The 23,670-nt window shown below is 51.8% G+C and overlaps 2 long non-coding RNA genes across 3 annotated transcripts; both read left to right on the top strand.

Annotated features, from left to right (window-relative positions):
* Nucleotides 1–3,503: 3,503 nt before the first annotated feature.
* LOC135408973 (uncharacterized) lies at nucleotides 3,504–23,380 on the top strand. Of its 2 annotated transcripts, XR_010427961.1 has the most exons (8): nucleotides 3,504–3,756; nucleotides 3,881–4,186; nucleotides 4,718–5,293; nucleotides 8,052–8,532; nucleotides 9,509–10,998; nucleotides 17,578–17,883; nucleotides 18,861–18,990; nucleotides 22,962–23,380. It is a non-coding gene; the product is annotated as an uncharacterized LOC135408973 (long non-coding RNA). The 2 variants fall into 2 exon arrangements; XR_010427962.1 differs by lacking the exons at nucleotides 8,052–8,532; nucleotides 9,509–10,998 and adding an exon at nucleotides 6,229–6,931 and having other exon boundaries at nucleotides 3,537–3,756; nucleotides 22,962–23,147.
* On the top strand, nucleotides 15,224–16,463 carry LOC135408972 (uncharacterized). Its single transcript, XR_010427960.1, has 3 exons — nucleotides 15,224–15,387; nucleotides 15,918–16,042; nucleotides 16,364–16,463. It is a non-coding gene; the product is annotated as an uncharacterized LOC135408972 (long non-coding RNA).
* Nucleotides 23,381–23,670: the final 290 nt, after the last annotated feature.

Below are 23,670 nucleotides of genomic sequence, written 5' to 3'. Positions count from 1 at the left end.
GTTTGAAATCCTCAAAAGCTCAGTGATGACAGAATAGTGTCACTGCCTTTATCAGCTCATCTCTAAATTCAACATGGCACAAGAAGCTGTGCAGAAATACCCATCTCAACAAAGATCTCCCAGAGCAGTTCGAATCCAAGGGTGCTTCACTTCAGCTGTGCACAAGCACCACTCCTGCTCATCTCCGTGCTGTGTTTGACAGAGTCTGACATAACATTCCTTTGGGGAACCTGCTGGTTCCTGCTCACGAGGAGGCTGATACACCAGACTTACTGCCTGAGGTACAAAACACTCTCCAGAGTAATCACCCCAACAACTGTATCAGATAGAAACACATCCTTAGAAATAACAATTGCAATGCCGGGGTTTCATGTTTTAAACATTCTGTCTCTCCCTCCAGAGTTCTCCTGGGAATGTAGGGATGGTGTTTAAGAGCATCCTAAGGAAAACTGACAGTCACTGTTCCACACTTTCCAGGATAGCAACACTGCCAAACTGAGCTTGTAACATAGACACTGCCAGGATAATTTGTAGATCTCATTAAATGCTAATTCTTCATGAGAAGAATCAGGACAGGGAGGCTGATTTAACACCTAGAGGGATTCGTGGGCTACAATGAGGACACTGACCACAAGCCTGGTGCTCCTGAAAAGAGCAGGTATTGACCTGACAAGTGCCTCAGATCGATCTGTGACAAGAAGTGGGAGGTGGAGTTGGTACCAGAGTCGCTGTCCCTTCACACACAGTTAGTCACTGGCCTGCAGAAAAGAAGGGGGTTCCTGCCTGCTCCTCTGCCCTGTCACTGCCCCGTTCCCTGGGAAAGTGCAGCTCTTGTCACTGCAGTGTAAAGGTGGGGAAAAGGCAGCGAGAGAAAGGCAGCCCAGCTTGGGGGGTGACCCTCCCTTCCTTCAGCTGCTGGGAAACGTGGCCGGGGTCCCTCAGAGGCACTCCAGCTGAGGAGCTGCACCACTGCCAGAGGGACTTGGCAGTGACGGGGCAAGGGCAGCTCCTAAAATGCCCAGCTGGAGGAACGAGCCGCCCAGGCCTCCGCACCAAGCCCTGTGCAGGGCACTTGGGCTGCTGGGGAATGGCCCAGCAGGGAGGTTCTGCTCCTGCCAGCCCAGCTGTTGCTGCCAACCGCATAGGAGGGGAGGTATTTTGTCAGGACAGTCGCTCATGGAACGGGTTGCCTGGGGAGGTTGTTGTATCCCCATCCGTGGAATGTTTCAAAACATGACTGGATCCCTCCCTGAGCAGCCCGGTGCGATCCCATTGGTGACTGTGGCCTGAGCAGGAGGTCAGACTTAGAGACCTTGAACTGTCTCTTCTGACCCAGATTCCTCTCCAGTCCTGCAGCAGTTCTGGCTTCTTAAAGTCCATGAGACCTGTTGGTTCCACAGTCTGCAGAGAAGCTCCTTTGCCCAGCAGGCAGTCCTGGAATGCCCAGCCATCCATGGCAGAGATTCCCAGAGCTGCCACGTGCCCCAGCTGTCCCTGAGCCCCAGCTTTGGCCTCGGCACTGAAACGCTGCCAGGACCTGTCCCTGCTTGCAGGTCCGTGGGGCTGCAGGACACGGTGTCACACAGCACACACGGCCACTGGGTCCTGCCAGCTCCTCCAGCCTGTGCTTCCTGATTGCCGGGGATTTTAGGGGCCACCTGTCTCCAGGGATGGGCAGGGAAACAGAGATTTCCTGTGACTGGGAGCAAGATTTCCTGTGACAGGGCCTTGCCAAGGCAAGCAAATCGCCTGGGCTTCAGGTGCCCGTGTGCAATTCCATCTCCAGGCTCTCCCCCAGCAGCAGGTTCCTGTCCCCAGTTCCCGATCTCCCTCAGCCGAGCGGGCGGGGCGGGGCCGCAGGGCCAGGCGGGCTGGGATTGGGCGGCGGCGCTCGAGCGCTGATTGGGCAGCGCTGGCGGCCCGCGGTATAAAGGGCCGGCGGGGCGGGTGCGGTCGGTTGTGTGTGAGGGCTGAGGGCGCGGCCCCGCTGCTGCCCGGGCTGCGGAGGGGAGAGCGCCTTGGCCGCTGGGTTATGGACCGGGGGAGCCGGGGGGCGTTTAGGGGCGCCTTGTGCTGGGCAGCGGGGGCCGGGTCAGGTCCTTCCCTGCCGGGTGACCCCGGGGGAGCCGTGGCAGGGCTGCGGGGCTGGTTGTCTGAAAAGGGTGGAAGCTCTGTTGGCCTCTGTTGACACCTGCACCAAAGGAGATGCAAATTTTCCCCCTCTTGGTTGCAGGCTTCACAAAGCTTCACAAGCTTCCTTTCCCAGGAAAGGAAGTTTTAGATTCCAACTCCCCTTTATGCTAAAGGTTTCCTTGTTCTCTCAGCAGGATGTCGAGTGCCACCGTGTCCCTGAGGTTCCCCTTTCTGCTGTTGGGAGAGCACGAGGTGGATGGAGAGGATCCCCAGCCATCTGCAGGCAAAAGGGACTCGCACAACTGCGATTTTTCTCCAGGTCTCTTAAGGGGGACTTTCAGGGTACCATGGGTAATGTGCCAGCTCTCCTGCTGGAGTTTTTGTCTTCTGCTCTATTTGAACATACAGAGTAAAACTAAAGTCAGGTGTGTTCTGGAGTATGTTACACTTGTGCAAAGCTCCTTCCCTCTGTTTATTTTCTATTCTGGAAAGCACAGTCTGGGGTTCCTGGGCACTTCCTGTTAAGCGATTCCATGAAAATAATTTTGTACTGAAAGGAGAAAGGAGCTGTCTGTGGGAGATCAGATGTCACTGATAAAAGCTTTGTTTTTTCACTCAGTAAGCTTTTAAAATATCTCATAGTGTGTAGGAATGCCTGGCTTCTAAAACTCACCGAGTCTTAGAAGTTTCTTTGAAGAGCTGATTTCAGACAGGAAAATTGGCCCCCCAGGAGGGACTCTGTGCCTGCTCTCCCGTGGCTCCAAGGGATCTCTGGCCCTTCACGCCGGCACCGAGATTTTCTCGGGAAGGGCCTCAGATCCCCGGACCAGTCTGGGACACAGGCAAGATCCCCCTGCATTTTAGTACCAAATTGGGCCCCCTGGAGGGACAGTGCTGTTGGTGCCCCCCGGGTTGGGGCACCCCGAGGACTCCAGCGCGCACCAAAAGGATTATTCGGGGAGATCCTCGGGGTGCCCGGCCCTGGGGAGCTCAAAGCAAGGTCCCTGCAATGGATTCAGGCATTCCTGAGAGTATCCCAGGGGTAGCTGTCCCTGCTAGACATGGAGCTCCCTAATGGACTGTAATTGGGTTCTAAAAGTGGTGCTCCAAGTGCCAAAGCAGTGTGGGATTGGGATTAAGAAATGAGCAGTGATGGTGCAATTGGCTGTTTTCTCTTGAATGTAATGGTAAGAGCTGCAGGAGTGCCAGGTGTGTGTTCCAGTCCCCAGCATTTGGTTTGCATGTGTCCTGGTCAGACACAGGTCCAACTTCCTCAGTCCTTAACACAACAAAGAGGGAATGAAGGACTGGCAGTGTTAAGGTGATTGGTGTGACAGGGGTTAAACTGGGAAAACATTGGGGAATTCCTCAGGTTGTCTATTTGCCAGACTCACCCAAACCTGTGTTAGGAAGAGATTGAGTGGAAAAGTTGAGGCAGAAATGAAATGGAAAACTGGGGATAATGAAACTGTAATTGCTGGAACTAAATGTGTCCAAGCAGCAGCTCTTGTTGTGCAGGGAATAACTCCTGTCAGCAGCAAGGTCCCGACTGAAGTGGCAGCTGCAGTTGTTCCTGTCGTGTGGGCCAGTGGAATTGCAGGAGAGTGGGAGAGGGCAGAACCTGTGGGTATTACCCCTGATGTGGGATCTATATGGGTAAGGCAAAGCCAGTATTCTTTAAAATCAGAATGCCAGCTTGAATTGGTTGCAGTAACAGCTAAATTTTCTCATCCTGGTTTGCTTGTAGGACGTGAATGCAAGAACCTGCCAAGTAAACCAGTGGCCAAGATGATTTATTAGTGCGGGACCTGAGAGAAGCACCTTGAATGACAACCTCGAGCAGTTTCCAGTACTGGATTGCAAAGATGGCCTTTGCTGCATCTGCTTGAGCAAGGAAAGCCAAGAAACCTTTGCTTTGGCAGGAGAAAATCCAGAAAGCGGGAAGGAAGTAAAGAAGCTCCCTGACTCCTCCTGAGCCCCAGACAGCCCATGAACTGCCTTCCTGGGAATGGTAGGACAGGGTGGACTCTGGATTGCTCCCTCTGGATGTGTGGTAAGACTGTTCTGCCAACTTTTCAGAACAGCCTGTAAGCATTTGCTGCCTTGGCTCGATGGTGCAAGGGCAGCCTTTAAGCAGCTAAAGCATTCCCTGAGGAGAGCTCTGGGTCTGCCAGATGTCTCAGAACTGTTGGAAGCATCTTTGGTGGGGAGGGCAAACAAAGGCCAAGGTGTGCAGTGACCCCCCTGAGAAGAGACTTTGAGTTAATGGCATCCCTGCAAGTGAACTGTGTGGGCTGTTCCCCCTGTAGGGCAGGTGATAGTCCCAGCTACAGTGATGGGAAAAATGGTTAAAAGAGAGCCCAAAAAGCTGGAAATCCTCCAGGAGGCTCTTGGCAAACAGAGTTTCCTGAGTTCCCCCTGAAAGAAGAACAGTGATAGTTTTGAGTGGTGGTAGGTCCTTTTAATAGATAGCCTTGAGTGTGTCCTTGTTGCACCAGTAGGCTTTGTCCAACTCCCCATCTTCCAGGAGATACACATATTAAAGTTTAAAATGATCCTTTTCCTAATCCTTTGTTGTCTTGAGGCTCTCCCCTCAGGAACTCCAGGAACTCCTGGTGCCGCCTGGGCCGATGGATTGGACGCCCCAGCCCCTCCGTTCCTGCCCAGCCACTGGGTCCGTGTTCAGTGGTGGCACTGCCAGCCCTGCAGGTGAAGTGGGAAGGGCCTTTCCAGGTCTTGTGGGTCACATTTATAGCAGCTGACATTGCAGAAAAAGGACCTGGGGTTTCTTCTTCTTTAGTTCAGAAAGCTCCTTTTGATTGGTGAGCAGGACAAAGTGGATCCTTCAGAGTTCCCATCCGTGTTTGTGTCTCAGCCTGTGTTAGGATTCAGGGCTGTAGCTGTTGTTGTCACTGAGGAGTCAAACTCTGCTTTAAATCATGAGACACTGGCCTGATGGCCAAGTGTCAAGAATAAAGGGGGAATGATATCTGAGTGTTGAGATGTAACAAGAGCTGATCCTTTTTGCAGTGGGATGTGGCCTGGAAAGTGCACAGAGCTGAGCCAAGGGATTGAAAGGGACCAAGCAAGCGAGGTGAAGAAAGAAGGAAGAAGGGAAGTGAGGAATGAGCCAAGCAGCACCAAGTTGCTGTGTAAGCAGGTGAGTTGTGTTGAGGTTCCTAAGGCAGGCACTGAGGACTTTGAGGGCTCCAGACAGAGCAGACCTGGGAAGGCCCTCGGTGAAGCCCCTTGGAAACCTTGTAAGGGTAGGTGTGTATGGTAATAAGTGTTGGAGAATGTCCTGACTGTGGAACAGGAATGCAGGGAAGGAAAATGAATCCTCCTGTAATCCTGACCCCTCCCATCAGCTGCAGTGGAGATAGCTCTGTGTGCCCTTTGGGAACTGATTGCCAGGACACCTGGTGGGCTGGAATGATTCAAGAGCATAGGAATACAAGATTGCCTGGCTTCTGAAACTCACCAGTTGTGTCTCAGAGGTTCTTGTAAGAAATTTTAGACAACACCTGAACTGCTAGTGTGTACTTCTGAGTTCAGTTGGAAAGAGATTGTCCTGGGAACAACTATCTTTCTCATTCCAAGAAGTTGCACTTTATGAACTTCCCATCTGAGCTGATGCCCTTGGCAGGAGAAGTGCTCAGCAAGGAGGCTCTTTGCTCCTAGGCAGGAAGAAAGGTCAGTGCCCTTCCTCCCCAAGGCCCAGCCCAGCAGGGCTGGCAGGAGCTGCTGGTGTGGCTGCTCTTTGGGTTCTCAGCTGTGGCTGTGGGGTGGTGACATCGTGTTCCTGCCTGTGCTCCAGGGCAGCCAAAACCCCAGCCCAGCCCCTGGGCCTTTGTGGGAGCCTGAGCTATTGTAGTACTGGGGATGGGGGTTTGGGTTTTTGTTTCCCTAAAAGTAGAACCGTTGGGGGGGATCTCTTATCTCACAGTTGTTGTTGTTTTGATATCTTAATTAATTACAACTTGAGAAGAAAAGCTTGTGTAACTTAGGAACTGACTTGCACTGGTTACACTGAAAGTGCCAAGGAGTTGTAGTGTCCACTGGATTGTTTGTATTGAAGCAGTTTGGTGTTTACAGAGGGATAATAACTCCTGTCAGCAGCAAGGTCCCGACTGAAGTGGCAGCTGCAGTTGTTCCTGTGGTGTGGGCCAGTGGAATTCCAAGAAATGGACAAGGACAGAAGCTGTAAGAATTACCCCTAAGCCAGAGTCTCTCCTGGTAAGGCAAACCCAGTATCCTTTAAAATTAGGAAGCCAAGCTGGATTGGTTGCAGTAACAGCTAAACTTCCTAATCATGGTTTGATAGTAGAATGTGAATGGAAGGACCTGTAAAGAAAGGAAATGGGAAAGATGATGGATTGCTGGGAGCAGGGGCTGGCAGACAGTGGGATGGATGTTTGGTTGTGTTTGGGAATGAGCAGCTTGACCTGCCCAGGGTTGTCTGTGCTGGGGGTGGGTTTGGGTCCTGTGTGGCCACAGGTCTGTGCAGCAGCTGGAGCCTGGGCAGGTTTGGGGGCTGTGGTGTGCCAGGCTGCTGAGTGTGTTGTCCCTGTTTCCTTGGAGTGTCCCAGTGTCCCTGCTTGGCTGTTTGTTGCCCTGCAGGCAGAAGAGCCCAGGCCTGAGCTGGCTGAGTGTTGGTGTGAGCCAGAGTGGGTGTCCCTGCCCTCGGGCCAGTCCCCAGAGCTGCCTTTGGCATCCCCTGCTGAAGGGTGGGAGCTGCCCAGAGCCAGCAGCATCCAGCTGGAGGATCCAGGAGGATGCAGCTCTGCTTAGCTGGGAGGTAAGAGGTGGGGTGCAGGAGCTGGCAGGGGTGTTTTGCAGGCAGAGGGAGGGCAGGAGCAGGAGAATTGCAGGTGCAGCAGCTGGGTCAGTGCTGGATGGAGTCGGGGCTGGGAAAGGGCCCTGAGTGTCAGGGCAGGGGAGAGCCCAGGGTGGCCCTGGGAGCCCTGGGGCTGTGAACAAGTGCAGTGGGCAAAGGAATGGGCACTGGAGAGCTGGGCAAACAGCTGGAGGAGTTGCAAGGGGAACCAGGAGACTGGAATGCAGGAACAGCAGCTCCCTGTGTGTGTGTAGAACCAGGTGTACTGCAGCCCTGAGTGAGGTGGGAAATGAACCTCAGGAGGCTGGGAACGAGTCCCACACACTGGTTAAAGTGGGATGGACTCTTGCCAAGTGTCTGAAAAGCTTTTCTTCAGTGTTGCTTTATCAATTGAAAACTGGAGTGATTGTTGAAGTGTTGGCACTTGTTTTCCTGTGTTTTTGGTGAGGTGTTGACTCAGTACCTTTCTTGGAGCTGCTGTTGGATGAAGAGGTGCCCCCAATTGACCTGTAAGGTCCTTGTTTTTTTTCCCTGCTTCTCCCAGCTTGTCCAGGAGATGGAATTCCAGTGCTACAGTCTGGGTGGGTCATGTTGCTCCCAAAAGGAGCCTTTGTGCCTTCAGGACAAGTTTTGGTGCCACTGGAGCTGCTGGGAGAAGCATAGGGTTGGCAGTGAGAGGTCTGGAATGATGTTGCTGTGGCACAGAAGAAATGAGCAGTGGTGGTACAATTGACTATTTTCTCTTGAATATAATGGTAAGAGCTGCAGGAGTGCCAGGTGTGTGTTCCAGTCCCCAGCATTTGGTTTGCACATGTCCTGGTCAGACACAGGTCCAACTTCCTCAGTCCTTAACACAATAGTGGGAGAATTAAGGACTGGCAGTGTTAAGGTGATTGGTGTGACGGGGGTTAAACATTGGGGAATTCCTCAGTTTGTCTCTTTGCCAAACTCATCCAAACCTGTGCTAGGAAGAGATGGACTGGAAAAGTTGAGGCAGAAATGAAATGGAAAACTGGAGATGTTGATTGAAACTGTAATTGCTGAAACTAAATGTGTCCAAGCAGCAGCTCTTGTTGTGCAGGGAATAACTCCTGTCAGCAGCAAGGTCCCGACTGAAGTGGCAGCTGCAGTTGTTCCTGTGGTGTGGGCCAGTGGAATTGCAGGAGAGTGGAAGAGGGCAGAACCTGTAGGTATTACCCCTAATGAGGGATCTCTCCTGGTAAGGCAAACCCAGTATCCTTTAAAATCAGAATGCCAGACTGGATTGGTTGCAGTAACAGCTAAATTGGCTCATCCTGGTTTGCTTGTAGGATGTGAATGCACGAACCTGCCAAGAAAACCAATGTCCAAGGTGATTGATTAGTGCAGGACCTGAGAGAACCACCTTGAATGACAACCTTAGGTTTAAAAGATGGCTGTTGCTTTTGAAGGAGAAAATCTGGAAAGCAGGAAGGAAGAAAAGAAGCCACCTGACTCCTCCCTGAGCCCCAGACAGCCCATGAACTGCCTTGCTGGGAATGGTGGGACGGGATGGACTCTGGATTGCTCCCTCTGGATGTGTGGTGAGACTTTTATACCAGCTTTTAAGAACAGCCTGTAAGCATTTGCTGCCTTGGCTAGATGGTGCAAGGGCAGCCTTTAAGCAGCTGAAGCATTCCCTGAGGAGAGCTCTGGGTCTGCCAGATGTCTCAGAACTGTTGGAAGCATCTTTGGTGGGGAGGGCAAACAAAGGCCAAGGTGTGCAGTGACCCCCCTGAGAAGGGACTTTGAGTTAATGGCATCCCTGCAAGTGAACTTTGTGGGCTGTTCCCCCTGTAGAGCAGGTGATAGTCCCAGCTACAGTGATGGGAAAAATGGTTAAAAGAGAGCCCAAAAACCTGTAAATCCTCCAGGAGGCTCTTGGCAAAGAGATTTTCCTGAATTCCCCCTGTAAGAAGGATAGTGATAGCTTTTGAGTGCTGGTAGATCCTTTGAATAGATAGCCTTGAGTGTGTCCTTGTTGCACCAGTAGGCCTTGTCCAACTCCCCATATTCCAGGAGATATACATATTGAATTTTAAACTGATCTTCATAATCCTTCATAATCCTGAGGCTCTCCCCTGCAGGTACTCCAGGAACTCCTGGTGCCGCCTGGGCCGATGGATTGGACGCCCCAGCCCCTCCGTTCCTGCCCAGCCACTGGGTCCGTGTCCAGTGGTGGCACTGCCAGCCCTGCAGGTGAAGTGGGAAGGGCCTTTCCAGGTCTTGTGGGTCACATTTATAGCAGCTGAAGTTGCAGAAAAAGGATGTTGGGTCTCTTCTTCTTGAGTTCAGAAAGCTCCTTTTGGTTGGTGAGCAGGACAAAGTGGATCCTTCAGAGTTCCCATCCATGTTTGTGTCTCAGCCTGTGTTAGGATTCAGGGCTGTAGCTGTTGTTGTCACTGAGGAGTCAAACTCTGCTTTAAATCATGAGACACTGGCCTAATGGCCAAGTGTCAAGAATAAAGGGGGAATGATATCTGAGTGTTGAGATGTAACAAGAGCTGATCTTTTTTGCAGTGGGATGTAGCTTGGAAACTGCACAGAGCTGAGCGAAGGGATTGAAAGGGACCAAGCAATGGAGGTGAAGAAAGAAGGGAAGTGAGGCAGCAGGCAAGCAGCAGCAAGTTGCTGTGTAAGCAGGTGAGTTGTGTTGAGGTTCCTAAGGCAGGCACTGAGGACTTTGAGGGCTCCAGACAGAGCAGACCTGGGAAGGCCCTTGGTGAAGCCCCTTGGAAACCTTCTAAGAGTAGGTGTGTATGGTAATAAGTGTTGGAGAATGTCCTGACTGTGGAACAGGAATGCAGGGAAGGAAAATGAATCCTCCTGTATTGCTGCCATATCAGCTGCAGTGGAGATACCTGTGTGTGCAATTTGGGAGCTGATTGCCAGGGCACCAGTGGGGCTGGGATCATGGCAGGGTGTTGTAAGCAAGGAATGACTGGCTTCTAAAACTCACCAGCTGAGTCTTAGAGGCTTTTTTGAAGAGCTGAATTCAGGCAGGAAAATTGGCCCCCAGGAGGGACTCTGTGCCTGCTCTCCCGTGGCTCCAAGGGATCTCTGGCCCTTCACGCCGGCACCGAGATTTTCTCGGGAAGGGCCTCAGATCCCCGGACCAGTCTGGGACACAGGCAAGATCCCCCTGCCTTTAGAAATGAGGCCTTCTTGTGGCTTCCTCCCCGTACCCATTGGTGGGTTCCAAAGAAGGCCTCTTGAAATGGCTTTTGGGCTGTCCATGGCAAGCTTGAGACCAAATTGGCCCCCTGGAGGGACAGTGCTGTTGGTGCCCCCCGGGTTGGGGCACCCCGAGGACTCCAGCGCGCACCGAAAGGATTATTCGGGGAGATCCTCGGGGTGCCCGGCCCTGGGGAGCTCAAAGCAAGGTCCCTGCAATGGATTCAGGCATTCCTGAGAGTATCCCAGGGGTACCTGTCCCTGCTGGACATGGAGCTCTCTAATGGACTGTAATTTTGTTCTAAAAGTGGTGCTCCAAGTGCCAAAGCAGTGTGGGATTGGGATTAAGAAATGAGCAGTGATGGTCCAATTGGCTGTTTTCTCTGGAATGTAATGGTAAGAGCTGCAGGAGTGCCAGGTGTGTGTTCCAGTCCCCAGCATTTGGTTTGCACATGTCCTGGTCAGACACAGGTCCAACTTCCTCAGTCCTTAACCTAGTAGAGGGAGAATTAAGGACTGGCAGTGTTAAGGTGATTGGTGTGACAGAGGTTAAACTGGGAAAACATTGGGGAATTCCTCAGTTTGTCTATTGCCCAAACTCACCCAAACTTGTGCTAGGAAGAGATGGACTGGAAAAGTTGAGGCAGAAATGAAATGGAAAACTGGGGCTATTGAAACTGTAATTGCTGGAACTAAATGTGTCCAAGCAGCAGCTCTTGTTGTGCAGGGAATAACTCCTGTCAGCAGCAAGGTCCCGACTGAAGTGGCAGCTGCAGTTGTTCCTGTGGTGTGGGCCAGTGGAACTGCAGGAGAGTGGAAGAGGGCAGAACCTGTAGGTATTACCCCTGATGTTGGATCTCTCCTGGTAAGGCAAAGCCAGTATCCTTTAAAATCAGAATGCCAGACTGCATTGGTTGCAGTAACAGTTAAATTGGTTCCTCCTGGTTTGCTTGTAGGAGGTGAATGCAAGAACCTGCCAGGAAACCAATGTCCAAGATGATTGATGAGTGCAGGACCTGAGAGAACCACCTTGAATGACAACCTTGAGCAGTTTCCAGTATTGGATTGCAAAGATGGCCTTTGCTGCATCTGCTTGAGCAAGGAAAGCCAAGAAACCTTTGCTTTGGAAGGAGAAAACCTGGAAAGCAGGAAGGAAGAAAAGAAGCCCCCTGACTCCTCCCTGAGCCCCAGACAGCCCATGAACTGCCTTGCTGGGAATGGTAGGACGGGATGGACTCTGGATTGCTCCCTCTGGATGTGTGGTAAGACTGTTATGCCAACTTTTCAGAACAGCCTGTAAGCATTTGCTGCCTTGGCTAGATGGTGTAAGGGCAGCCTTTAAGCAGCTAAAGCATTCCCTGAGGAGAGCTCTGGGTCTGCCAGATGTCTCAGAACTGTTGGAAGCATCTTTGGTGGGGAGGGCAAACAAAGGCCAAGATGTGCAGTGACCCCCCTGAGAAGGGACTTTGAGTTAATGGCATCCCTGCAAGTGAACTGTGTGGGCTGTTCCCCCTGTAGGGCAGGTGATAGTCCCAGCTACAGTGATGGGGAAAATGGTTAAAAGGGAGCCCCAAAAGCTGGAAATCCTCCAGGAGGCTCTTGGCAAACAGAGTTTCCTGAGTTCTCCCTGCAAGAAGGACAGTGATACCTTTTGAGTACTGGTAGATCTTTTGAATAGATAGCCTTGAGTGTGTCCTTGTTGCACCAGTAAGCCTTATCAAAGTCCCCATATTCCAGGAGATGTGCATATTAAAGGAAAAAGTGATCTTCCTAATCCTTTGTTGTCTTGAGGCTCTCCCCTCAGGAACTCCAGGAACTCCTGGTGCCGCCTGGGCCGATGGATTGGACGCCCCAGCCCCTCCGTTCCTGCCCAGCCACTGGGTCCGTGTCCAGTGGTGGCACTGCCAGCCCTGCAGGTGAAGTGGGAAGGGCCTTTCCAGGTCTTGTGGGTCACATTTATAGCAGCTGAAGTTGCAGAAAAAGGACCTGGGGTCTATTATTCCTGAGTTAGGAAAGCTCCTTTGGATTGGTGAGCAGGACAAAGTGGATCCTTCAGAGTTCCCATCCGTGTTTGTGTCTCAGCCTGTGTTAGGATTCAGGGCTATAGCTGTTGTTGTCACTGAGGAGTCAAACTCTGCTTTAAATCATGAGACACTGGCCTAATGGCCGAGTGTCAGGAAAAAAGGGGGAATGATATCTGAGTGTTGAGATGTAACAAGAGCTGATCCTTTTTGCAGTGGGATGTAGCCTGGAAAGTGCACAGAGCTGAGCCAAGGGATTGAAAGGGACTAAGCAAGGGAGGTGAAGAAAGAAGGAAGAAGGGAAGTGAGGCAGCAGGCAAACAGCAGCAAGTTTCTGTGTAAGCAGGTGAGTTGTGTTGAGGTTCCTCAGGCAGGCACTGAGGACTTTGAGGGCTCCAGACAGAGCAGACCTGGGAAGGCCCTCATTGAAGCCCCTTGGAAACCTTGTAAGGGTAGGTGTGTATGGTAATAAGTGTTGGAGAATGTCCTGAATGTGGAACAGGAATGCAGGGAAGGAAAATGAACCCTCCTGTAATGCTGCCATATCAGCTGCAATGGAGTTTGGTCTGTGTGCCCTTTTGGAGCTGATTGCCAGGGCACCTGGTGGGCTGGAATGATTCAAGAGCATGGGAATACAAGATTGCCTGGCTTCTGAAACTCACCAATTGAGTCTCAGAGGTCCCTGTAAGAAATTTTAGGTAACACCTGAACTTCTAGTGTGTACTTCTGAGTTCCGTTGGAAAGAGATTGTCCAGGGAAGAGGAATGTTTCTCATTCCAGGAAGTTGCACTTGATGAACTTCCCCTCTGAGCTGATGCCCTTGGCAGGAGAAGTGCTCAGCAAGGAGGCTCTTTGCTCCTAGGCAGGAAGAAAGGCCAGTGCCCTTCCTCCCCAAGGCCCAGCCCAGCAGGGCTGGCAGGAGCTGCTGGTGTGGCTGCTCTTTGGGTTCTCAGCTGTGGCTGTGGGGTGGTGACATCGTGTTCCTGCCTGTGCTCCAGGGCAGCCAAAAGCCCAGCCCAGCCCCTGGGCCTTTTGGGAGCCTGAGCTATTGCAGCACTGGGGATGGCTTTGCTTTCCTTCTTTCCTCAGAGTAAAAGTGTCTGGGGGAGTCTGTGATCTCCCTCGTTTTTGTATCATAACTGGAACTTGTAAAGAAGTTCACCTTGTGTAATTTACCAACTGACTTGGCAGTGCCAGGCTGTTGTAGCATGCAGGTTATTGTTTGTGCCTGAGTAGTTTGGTGTTTATTTGCCAAGGGAGGCTGTGGAATGTTACGGTATTTTTGTCCCAATATTTGGAGGCAGTTCCCTGGATTAGATGATTTCTGCGTTGCTCTCTGGTGTCTAAGTTGTGAGGTGTACTAAGAACTGGTAGTTTTTGCAGTGGGATGTACCCTAGAAACTCCAGGAGCTGAGCCAAGGGATTTAGAGGGACTAAGCAAGCGAAGTAAAGAAAGAATGAAGAAGGGAACTGAGAGAGCAGCCAAGCAGCACCGAGTTCCTCTACAACCAGGTGAGTTGTCTTGAAGTTGATAAGGTGGTCACTTAGAACATGGGGGGCTCCAGGCACAGGTGACCACCAGACACCTCTGATGGAGCCCCTCAGAGAGCTTATAAGGGTTTGTGTGTATGGAAACAGGTGTTGGGGATGTCCTGACTGTGGAACAGGAATGCAGGGAAGGAAAAAGAACCCTCCTGTAGTGCTGACCCCTGCCATCAGCTGCAGTGGAGATACCTGTGTGTGCCCTTTGGGAGCTGATGGCCAGGACACCCGGTGGGCTGGGATCATGGCAGGGTGTTGTAAGCAAGGAATGCCTGGCTTCTAAAACTCACCAGCTGAGTCTCAGAGGCTTCTTTGAAGAGCTGAATTCATGCAGGAAAATTGGCCCCCCAGGAGGGACTCTATGCCTGCTCTCCCGTGGCTCCAAGGGATCTCTGGCCCTTCACGCCGGCACCGAGATTTTCTCGGGAAGGGCTTCGGATCCCCGGACCAGTCTGGGACACAGGCAAGATCCCCCTGCATTTTAGGACCAAATTGGCCCCCCGGGAGGGACAGTGCTATTGGGGCACCCCGAGGACTCCAGCGCGCACCGAAAGGATTATTCGGGGAGATCCTCGGGGTGCCCGGCCCTGGGGAGCTCAAAGCAAGGTCCCTGCAATGGATTCAGGCATTGCTGAGAGTATCCCAGGGGTACCTGTCCCTGTTAGACATGGAGCTCTCTAATGGACTGTAATTGGGTTCTAAAAGTGGTGCTCCAACTGCAAAAGAATTGTGGGATTGGGATTAAGAATTGAGCAGTGATGGTGCAATTGGCTGTTTTCTCTGGAATGTAATGGTAAGAGCTGCAGGAGTGCCAGGTGTGTGTTCCAGTCCCCAGCATTTGGTTTGCACATGTCCTGGTCAGACACAGGTCCAACTTCCTCAGTCCTTAACACAATAGAGGGAGAATGAAGGACTGGCAGTGTTAAGGTGATTGGTGTGACAGGGGTTAAACTGGGAAAACATTGGGGAATTCCTCAGTTGGTCTCTTTGCCAAACTCACCCAAACCTCTGCTAGGAAGAGATTGAGTGGAAAAGTTGAGGCAGAAATGAAATGGGAAAGTGTATTGAATATTGAAACTGTAATTGCTGAAACTAAATGTGTCAAAGCAGCAGCTCTTCTTGTGCAGGGAATAACTCCTGTCAGCAGCAAGGTCCTGACTGAAGTGGCAGCTGCAGTTGTTCCTGTTGTGTGGGCCAGTGGACTTCCAGGAGGGTGGAAGAGGGCAGAACCTGTAGGTATTAACCCTAATATGCCATCTATATGGGTAAGGCCAAGCCAGTGTCCTTTAAAATCAGAATGCCAGCTTGGATTGTTGCAGTAACAGCTAAATTTGCTCATCCTGGTTTGCCTGTAGGACGTGAATGCAAGAACCTGCCAAGAAAACCAGTGGCCAAGATGATGGATGAGTGCAGGACCTGAGAGAACCCCTGTAAGTGACAACCTCGAGTAGATACCAGTGTTGGATTTAAAAGATGGCCTTTGCTGCATCTGCTTGAGCAAGGAAAGCCAAGAAACCTTTGCTTTGGAAGGAGAAAATGGGGAAAGCAGAAAGGAAGAAAAGCAGCCCCCTGACTCCTCCCTGAGCCCCAGACAGCCCATGAACTGCCTTGCTGGGAATGGTAGGATGGGGTGGACTCTGGATTGCTCCCTCTGGATGTGTGGTAAGACTGTTATGCCAACTTTTAAGAATAGCATGTAAAGCATTTTCTGCCTTGGCTAGCTGGTGCAAGGGCAGCCTTTAAGCAGCTGAAGCATTCCCTGAGGAGAGCTCTGGGTCTGCCATATGTCTCAGAACTGTTGGAAGCATCTTTGGTGGGGAGGGCAAACAAAGGCCAAGGTGTGCAGTGACCCCCCTGAGAAGGGACTTTGAGTTAATGGCATCCCTGCAAGTGAACTGTGTGGGCTGTTCCCCCTGTAGGGCAGGTGATAGTCCCAGTTACAGTGATGGGGGAAATGGTTAAAAGGGAGCCCCAAAAGCTGGAAATCCTCCTGGAGGCTTTTGGCCAACAGAGTTTCCTGCGTTCCCCCTGACAGAAGGACAGTGACAGCTTTTGAGTGCTGGTAGATCCTTTGAATAGATAGCCTTGAGTGTGTCCTTGTTGCACCAGTAGGCCTTGCCAAAGTCCCCATATGCCAGGAGATACACATATTGAATTTTAAACTGATCTTCATAATCCTTCATAATCCTGAGGCTCTCCCCTCAGGAACTCCAGGAACTCCTGGTGCCGCCTGGGCCGATGGATTGGACGCCCCAGCCCCTCCGTTCCTGCCCAGCCACTGGGTCCGTGTCCAGTGGTGGCACTGCCAGCCCTGCAGGTGAAGTGGGAAGGGCCTTTCCAGGTCTTGTGGATCACATTTATAGCAGTTGACATTGCAGAAAAAGGATGTTGGGTCTCTTCTTCTTGAGTTCAGAAAGCTCCTTTTGGTTGGTGAGCAGGACAAAGTGGATCCTTCAGAGTTCCCATCCGTGTTTGTGTCTCAGCCTGTGTTAGGATTCAGGGCTGTAGCTGTTGTTGCCACTGAGGAGTCAAACTCTGCTTTAAATAATGAGACACTGGCCTGATGGCCAAGTGTCAGGAAAAAAGGGTGAATGATATCTGAGTGTTGAGATGTAACAAGAGCTGATCCTTTTTGCAGTGGGATGTAGCCTGGAAAGTGCACAGAGCTGAGCCAAGGGATTGAAAGGGACCAAGCAAGGGAGGTGAAGAAGGAAGGAAGAAGGGAAGTGAGGCAGCAGGCAAGCAGCAGCAAGTTGCAGTGTAAGCAGGTGAGTTGTGTTGAGGTTCCTAAGGCAGGCACTGAGGACTTTGAGGGCTCCAGACAGAGCAGACCTGGGATGGCCCTTGGTGAAGCCCCTTGGAAACCTTCTAAGGGTAGGTGTGTATGGTAATAAGTGTTGGAAAATGTCCTGAGTATGGAACAGGAATGCAGGGAAGGAAAATGAATCCTCCTGTAATGCTGCCATATCAGCTGCAATGGAGATAGGTCTGTGTGCCCTTTGGGATCTGATTGCCAGGGCACCTGGTGGGCCGGGATGATTCAAGAGCATAGGAATAAAAGATTTCCTGGCTTCTGAAACTCACCATCTGAGTCTTAGAGGCTTCTTTGAAGAGCTGAGTTCAGGCAGGAAAATTGCCCCCCCAGGAGGGACTCTGTGCCTGCTCTCCCGTGGCTCCAAGGGATCTCTGGCCCTTCACGCCGGCACCGAGATTTTCTCGGGAAGGGCCTCAGATCCCTGGACCAGTCTGGGACACAGGCAAGATCCCCCTGCATTTTAGGACCAAATTGGTCCCCCTGGAGGGACAGTGCTGTTTGTGCCCCCCGGGTTGGGGCACCCCGAGGACTCCAGCGCGCACCGAAAGGATTATTCGGGGAGATCCTCGGGGTGCCCGGCCCTGGGGAGCTCAAAGCAAGGTCCCTGCCATGGATTCAGGCATTCCTGAGAGTATCCCAGGGGTCCCTGTCCCTGCTAGACATGGAGCTCCCTAATGGACTGTAATTGGGTGATAAAAGTGGTGCTCCAAGTGCAAAAGAAGTGTGGGATTGGGATTAAGAAAGTGAGGATATTGAAACTGTAATTGCTGGAACTAAATGTGTCCAAGCAGCAGCTCTTGTTGTGCAGGGAATAACTCCTGTCAGCAGCATGGTCCTGACTGAAGTGGTAGCTGCAGTTGTTCCTGTTGTGTGGGCCAGTGGACTTCCAGGAGGGTGGAAGAGGGTAGAACTTGTAGGTATTACCCCTAATGTGGGATCTACATGGGTAGGGCCAAGCCAGTGTCCTTTAAAATCAGAATGCCAGCTTGGATTGGTTGCAGTAACAGCTGAATTTGCTCATCCTGGTTTGCTTGTAGGACGTGAATGCAAGAACCTGCCAAGGAACCAATGACCAAGATGATTGATGAGTGCAGGACCTGAGAGAAGCACCTTGAATGACAACCTCGAGCTGTTTCCAGTATTGGATTGAAGAGATGGCCTTTGCTGCATCTCCTTGAGCAAGGAAAGCCAAGAAACCTTTGCTTTGGAAGGAGAAAATGGGGAAAGCAGGAAGGAAGAAAAGAAGCCCCCTGACTCCTCCCTGAGCCCCAGACAGCCCATGAACTGCCTTGCTGGGAATGGTAGGACGGGGTGGACTCTGGATTGCTCCCTCTGGATGTGTGGTAAGACTGTTCTGCCAACTTTTAAGAATAGCATGTAAAGCATTTTCTGCCTTGGCTAGATGGTGCAAGGGCAGCCTTTAAGCAGCTGAAGCATTCCCTGAGGAGAGCTCTGGGTCTGCCAGATGTCTCAGAACTGTTGGAAGCATCTTTGGTGGGGAGGGCAAACAAAGGCCAAGGTGTGCAGTGCCCCCCCTGAGAAGGGACTTTGAGTTAATGGCATCCCTGCAAGTGAACTGTGTGGGCTGTTCCCCCTGTAGGGCAGGTGATAGTCCCAGCTACAGTGATGGGAAAAATGGTTAAAAGGGAGCCCCAAAAGCTGGAAATCCTCCTCGAGGCTTTTGGCCAACAGAGTTTCCTGAGTTCGCCCTGCAAGAAGGACAGTGATAGCTTTTGAGTGCTGGTAGATCCTTTGAATAGATAGCCTTGAGTGTGTCCTTGTTGCACCAGTAGGCCTTGTCCAACTCCCCATATTCCAGGAGATATACATATTGAATTTTAAACTGATCTTCATAATCCTTCATAATCCTGAGGCTCTCCCCTGCAGGTACTCCAGGAACTCCTGGTGCCGCCTGGGCCGATGGATTGGACGCCCCAGCCCCTCCGTTCCTGCCCAGCCACTGGGTCCGTGTCCAGTGGTGGCACTGCCAGCCCTGCAGGTGAAGTGGGAAGGGCCTTTCCAGGTCTTGTGGGTCACATTTGTAGTAGCTGAAGTTGCAGAAAAAGGATGTTGGGTCTCTTCTTCTTGAGTTCAGAAAGCTCCTTTTGGTTGGTGAGCAGGATAAAGTGGATCCTTCAGAGTTCCCATCCATGTTTGTGTCTCAGCTGTGATAGGATTCAGGGCTGTCAGTTGTTGTTGTCACTGAGGAGTCAAACTCTGCTTTAAATAATGAGACATTGGCCTGATGGCCAAGTGTCAGGAAAAATGGGAGAATGCTGTCTGAGTGTTGAGATGTAACAAGAGCTGATCCTTTTTGCAGTGGGATGTAGCCTGGAAAGTGCACAGAGCTGAGCCAAGGGAGTGAAAGGGACCAAGCAAGGGAGGTGAAGAAAGAAGGAAGAAGGGAAGTGAGGCAGCAGGCAAGCAGCAGCAAGTTGCTGTGTAAGCAGGTGAGTTGTGTTGAGGTTCCTAAGGCAGGCACTGAGGACTTTGAGGGCTCCAGACAGAGCAGACCTGTGAGGGCCCTGGGTGAAGCCCCTTGGAAACCTTCTAAGGGTAGGTGTGTATGGTAATGAGTGTAGGAGAATGTCCTGAATATTGAACAGGAATGCAGGGAAGGAAAATGAATCCTCCTGTAATGCTGCCATATCAGCTGCAATGGAGATAGGTCTGTGTGCCCTTTGGGATCTGATTACCAGGGCACCTGGTGGGCTGGAATGATTCAAGAGCATAGGAATAAAAGATTTTATGGCTTCTAAAAGTCACGATCTGAGTCTTAGAGGCTTCTTTGAAGAGCTGAGTTGAGGCAGCAGAATTGGCCCCCCAGGAGGGACTCTGTGCCTGCTCTCCCGTGGCTCCAAGGGATCTCTGGCCCTTCACGCCGGCACCGAGATTTTCTCGGGAAGGGCCTCAGATCCCCGGACCAGTCTGGGACACAGGCAAGATCCCCCTACATTTTAGGACCAAATTGGCCCCCTGGAGGGACAGTGCTGTTGGTGCCCCCCGGGTTGGGGCACCCCGAGGACTCCAGCGCGCACCGAAAGGATTATTCGGGGAGATCCTCGGGGTGCCTGGCCCTGGGGAGCTCAAAGCAAGGTCCCTGCAATGGATTCAGGCATTGCTGAGAATATCCCAGGGGTACCTGTCACTGCTAGACGTGGAGCTCTCTAATGGACTGTAATTGGGTGATAAAAGTGGTGCTCCAAGTGCAAAAGAAGTGTGGGATTGGGATTAAGAAATGAGCAGTGATGGTGCAATTGGCTGTTTTCTCTGGAATGTAATGGTAAGAGCTGCAGGAGTGCAAGGTGTGTGTTCCAGTCCCCACCATTTTGTTTGCACGTGTCCTGGTCAGACACAGGTCCAACTTCCTCAGTCCTTAACCCAGTAGAAGGAGTGTGGCTTTAAAAGGCACAGACTCTGTTTCGGTGATGTAAGAAAGACGAAGTCCTTTATTATGACAATGCATAAGCTTTTATATCCCAGGCAGAACAATAGGTAGTTCAAGCAGAACAATTGGTGATCTTCTACTTATGCTTACTTTTTCAAGTCTACATAATACAGCCTGTGTTTTAAGAGATACAAATAACTACATATCTTAGCCACCAAGGTCCTTCTTGCAGTCTTTTAGCTTCTTCTTCTGTGTCCTCTTTGTCCTGCTTTCCGTTCCCATGGCTTTCTGCCAGCTAGTTGAACAATGTCCACTGTCCTGGGCCTGAGGGAGGTGACACTGTTCACCTCCATAATTCCCCCTTCTTTTTTTACAAATAAAACAGCCTTTAATGCTTTGTTTATAGTTGGTTGATTGCATTGCATCAAGCATGGCAAGCATATTGCAATACACAGAAACATCCTCACACCGGCCCATCCCATCTTTACTATGGATTTAACCCATGCTGATCTTCCCCAACTATTCAGCAGGTTTTCCAGGTAATCCCAGCTCTCCTTAACATGCAGCTTTGCAACTCCCTTTTGCAACTGTTGGATGCACTGTGAATAGACTCCTAATGATCAGACAAATTCATACCACACCTTCCTTGAAATTCTTTACATTCATGTCCCTGAGCCAATAGTAAAAAGTCAATTGTAGCTCTATTCTGTAACACAGCAGGTCTGACTGAATTAACATCCAAAGGCAGTTCACTTAGTACCTTGCATGTTGCATTTGTTTGCTTTGCAAGACAGCATCCTAATTTGTTTCTTGTAGCTTTTGCTGTTCCTACAAGGGCAAATAGTGAAGCAAAAATTCGGGGTGCTTTATCCCCATCGGTTCCCCTCTCGTCACAGGCTGCAGCAAAAGCAGGAGTAGAGCATCCCTTTGGTCTCGCCCCAGCAGTGTGTGCAGGAGAACATCAGGAACACTGAGGACCATACAGGTCAGGTGTCCAATTGTGCAAGGCTCTCTGACTGCACGTGTTGGAATTCCTGGCCATGCCCTGTCTCCACAAAGAAGAAATTCCTTTCGGAAGACTGTGGGGTTTGGTCAGACTGACTGAATGGTTTCCACTCCTGTGTCGTTGCACTACAGTGACTCATTTCTATACGTGTCACCGTAGGCATTGTTCCCTGCTTCTCATGGCTTGTCCAGGAGATGGAATTCCAGTGCTACACAATAGATGGCTCGTGGTGCTCCCAAAAGGAGCCTTTCTGTCTTCAGGGCAAGTTCTGGTGCCCCTGGAGCTGTTGGGAGAAGCAAAGGGGTGGCAGTGAGAGGCCTGGAATGATGTTGCTGTAGCACAGACATTGTTCCCTGGCAGGTTCCTGGCTTGGATTCCTTGGCAGCCACTTGGCAAGGCCTGGAAGGGCCTCAGTTGTGTAGGGAACCAAACATGGAATGGGAAAGCAAAGGGGGGGAGGTTCTGGTTTCAGAAGGGATCATTGCCTTCTCTTTCGGAAGGTACAGTGAGCTGGTCCAACTGTGGCAAGAAGAGCAAGTGGGCTGTGAAGGTTTGGAGCAGTCTGCAAGGTTCCTCATGCCCAAAGGAAGTGCAGCCCTGGAAGAGTCAGGAATACTGACAAGTGCCCCAGTTCTGGTGAAGCTCAACTGTGTAAAACACTTATGGAGCTAAAATTCCACAGCACTGAGCTGTTGGGTCGCAAATAATAGTGAAGAGAGAGGCAGAAACTCCCCCTGCTGCTGGGGCTGAACTGTCTGCAGTGACTGGGCAGGACTTGGCCCTGATGCCTGAGTGCTCTCCAACCCCCCCAGGCTCGATCCCAGCTGTCAGCCCCTGGCTCCATAACTTGAGAAGAGGGTGTTCCTGTAAGCCCAGCTGCTGTGTTGGTGGTCCTGGGGGCACCTCCTGCCCTGGCCTGCTGTGAATGTGTTTGTGTTGTAGCTCAATAAAGTCCCTTTCAGTGGTGACTGTGTCATTTTTGTGTCAGTTCCTCTCCCCTCTTCCCCTGCCCCCGTGGCTGCATCACTGGCTTGTGCCTAAATGAACTCTTCCCCTGCAGCAGTTCCCTGCTGCTCTCAGAGAGGGTGGAGTTGAGGTCTCTGAGCAAAGGGAAAAAGGATCCATCCAAGGCAGGCCAGTGCTCCCCCCCTGCCTTCCTCCAGCCTCCCGTGTTTCCAGTTCCCATCCCTGCTGGACACACAGCCTGTTCCCAAACAACCCCTGTTCCTGTTCTCTCTCTGTGTTTTTGAGGGACATTCCTGGGCTGCTGCCCCCCCATTCTTTATAAATGAAGTGCCAAGAGCCCCAAGTGCAGAGAGGTCTGCAGGGAAGAAGTGCCAAGAGCTGCCTGTGCCTGCCTGTGTTCCTGCAGTTCTCCTTCCTGTTCTCCCTGGGCTGGAGAGACCTGCCTGCCCTGGGTTTATTGGAGCAGAGGGAAGTGATTAAGTTTGTCCAGAAGGGATGTTCACGGGCATGTTTTCTGACAGGCAGTGCCATTTTCCTTTTGCCTTTCCCAGGTTTTTCCAAGTGCTGCCCAGCACAGGGATCCGTGTGCTGGGACAGTGATTGGCAGCAGGAAGGGGAGCCTTGGCCTCACCTGCCCAGCTCAGGTGGGTGGCACAGAATGGGGGTGGGCTGGCAAGGCATGAACACATTTCTGAGTTCTGGAGTGCCTTGAATCCTTTCCCTGTCAGGTTTCTCTCTGTCATTTCCTGGGCTCCATCGTCCCAGATGTCTCTTCCTTTGCCCAAAGTCCAATGGCAGAAAATCAACCGACTCCCAAGGGGGTTTGGAATGAAAATGATGCTGATCAAATAGGGCAAGGAATGCAATAAGAAAAACGAGCCTTCTTTTAATGCCTGAAGCAGATAGGAATGAAAATGCTGGAAAAGGTCCCATCTTATTTGTTGTCCCCCCTGGATTTTTCATGGCTAAAACTCTCTAGTGAGCAATTGAAGAGAAGGGTGAAGGGCAGGAGCCTTTGACTTGCCCAGTGCCCTTAATTGCCTTGTTCTCCTCTCTTCCAGGCCAGGCCAAAGCCCTGATCCAGCCCAGCTCTGCCAAGTGCCCTGGGCTGGGAGCAGCCAAAGGCAAGAGGCTGCAGCCCCGCCGGCCGGGCTGGGGGCTCCTGGTGCTGCCCGTGGGGTGGGGTAAGTCAGAGGGACACGTTTCTCTCCTCCTGCTGTTGGCATTTGCTCCCTGGGCACTGACTCTGTTTCCCACTGCAGGCTGGTCCTTGCCCTGTGTGCTGGGAAGTGTGGAGAGGAAGGGGCGAAGGGCCAGGTGAGTGTGGGGTCCCCGAGCTGTGGGGTTGGGCTGTGCTGAGAGGGGCAGGTGGGTCCCCGTTGGTGAGCCTCAGCCTTGGTTTGGGGGTTCAGGAGCCCAGGGGGCCGAGCTGGGGGGTGTTTGCAGCTCTGCCAGGGCTGGAGCTGGGCTGGGCCGTGGGACAGACCCAGGGGAGCTGGGGGAGGGTTTGGGACTGCTGGGAGGGAAAGGAGGGATGGATGGGCTGGATGGAGCCACGGGCGTGTGCTCCTGGGAACACACTTGTCCAGGGCGCTGGGATCCGGGTCAAACTCCAGTTCCCCTCGTGTCCAGGGATGCAGGGTCTGAGGGATTGGATTTCTCTGGGCGTTTGCAGGAGACCAGGAATGAGAGGAAACACGGTGCCAGAGCTGTGTCCCGGTGGGCTGCATTTCCCTGTGAGGACAGAGAGTCTGTGGGCTGAGGTGAGAT

Source organism: Pseudopipra pipra, unplaced genomic scaffold, assembly GCF_036250125.1.
Source record: "Pseudopipra pipra isolate bDixPip1 unplaced genomic scaffold, bDixPip1.hap1 HAP1_SCAFFOLD_98, whole genome shotgun sequence".
In the NCBI taxonomy this organism is placed as follows: Eukaryota; Metazoa; Chordata; class Aves; order Passeriformes; family Pipridae; genus Pseudopipra; species Pseudopipra pipra.
Note: the sequence above shows the minus strand (reverse complement) of the source record. Positions and strands in the feature narration are given on the sequence as shown.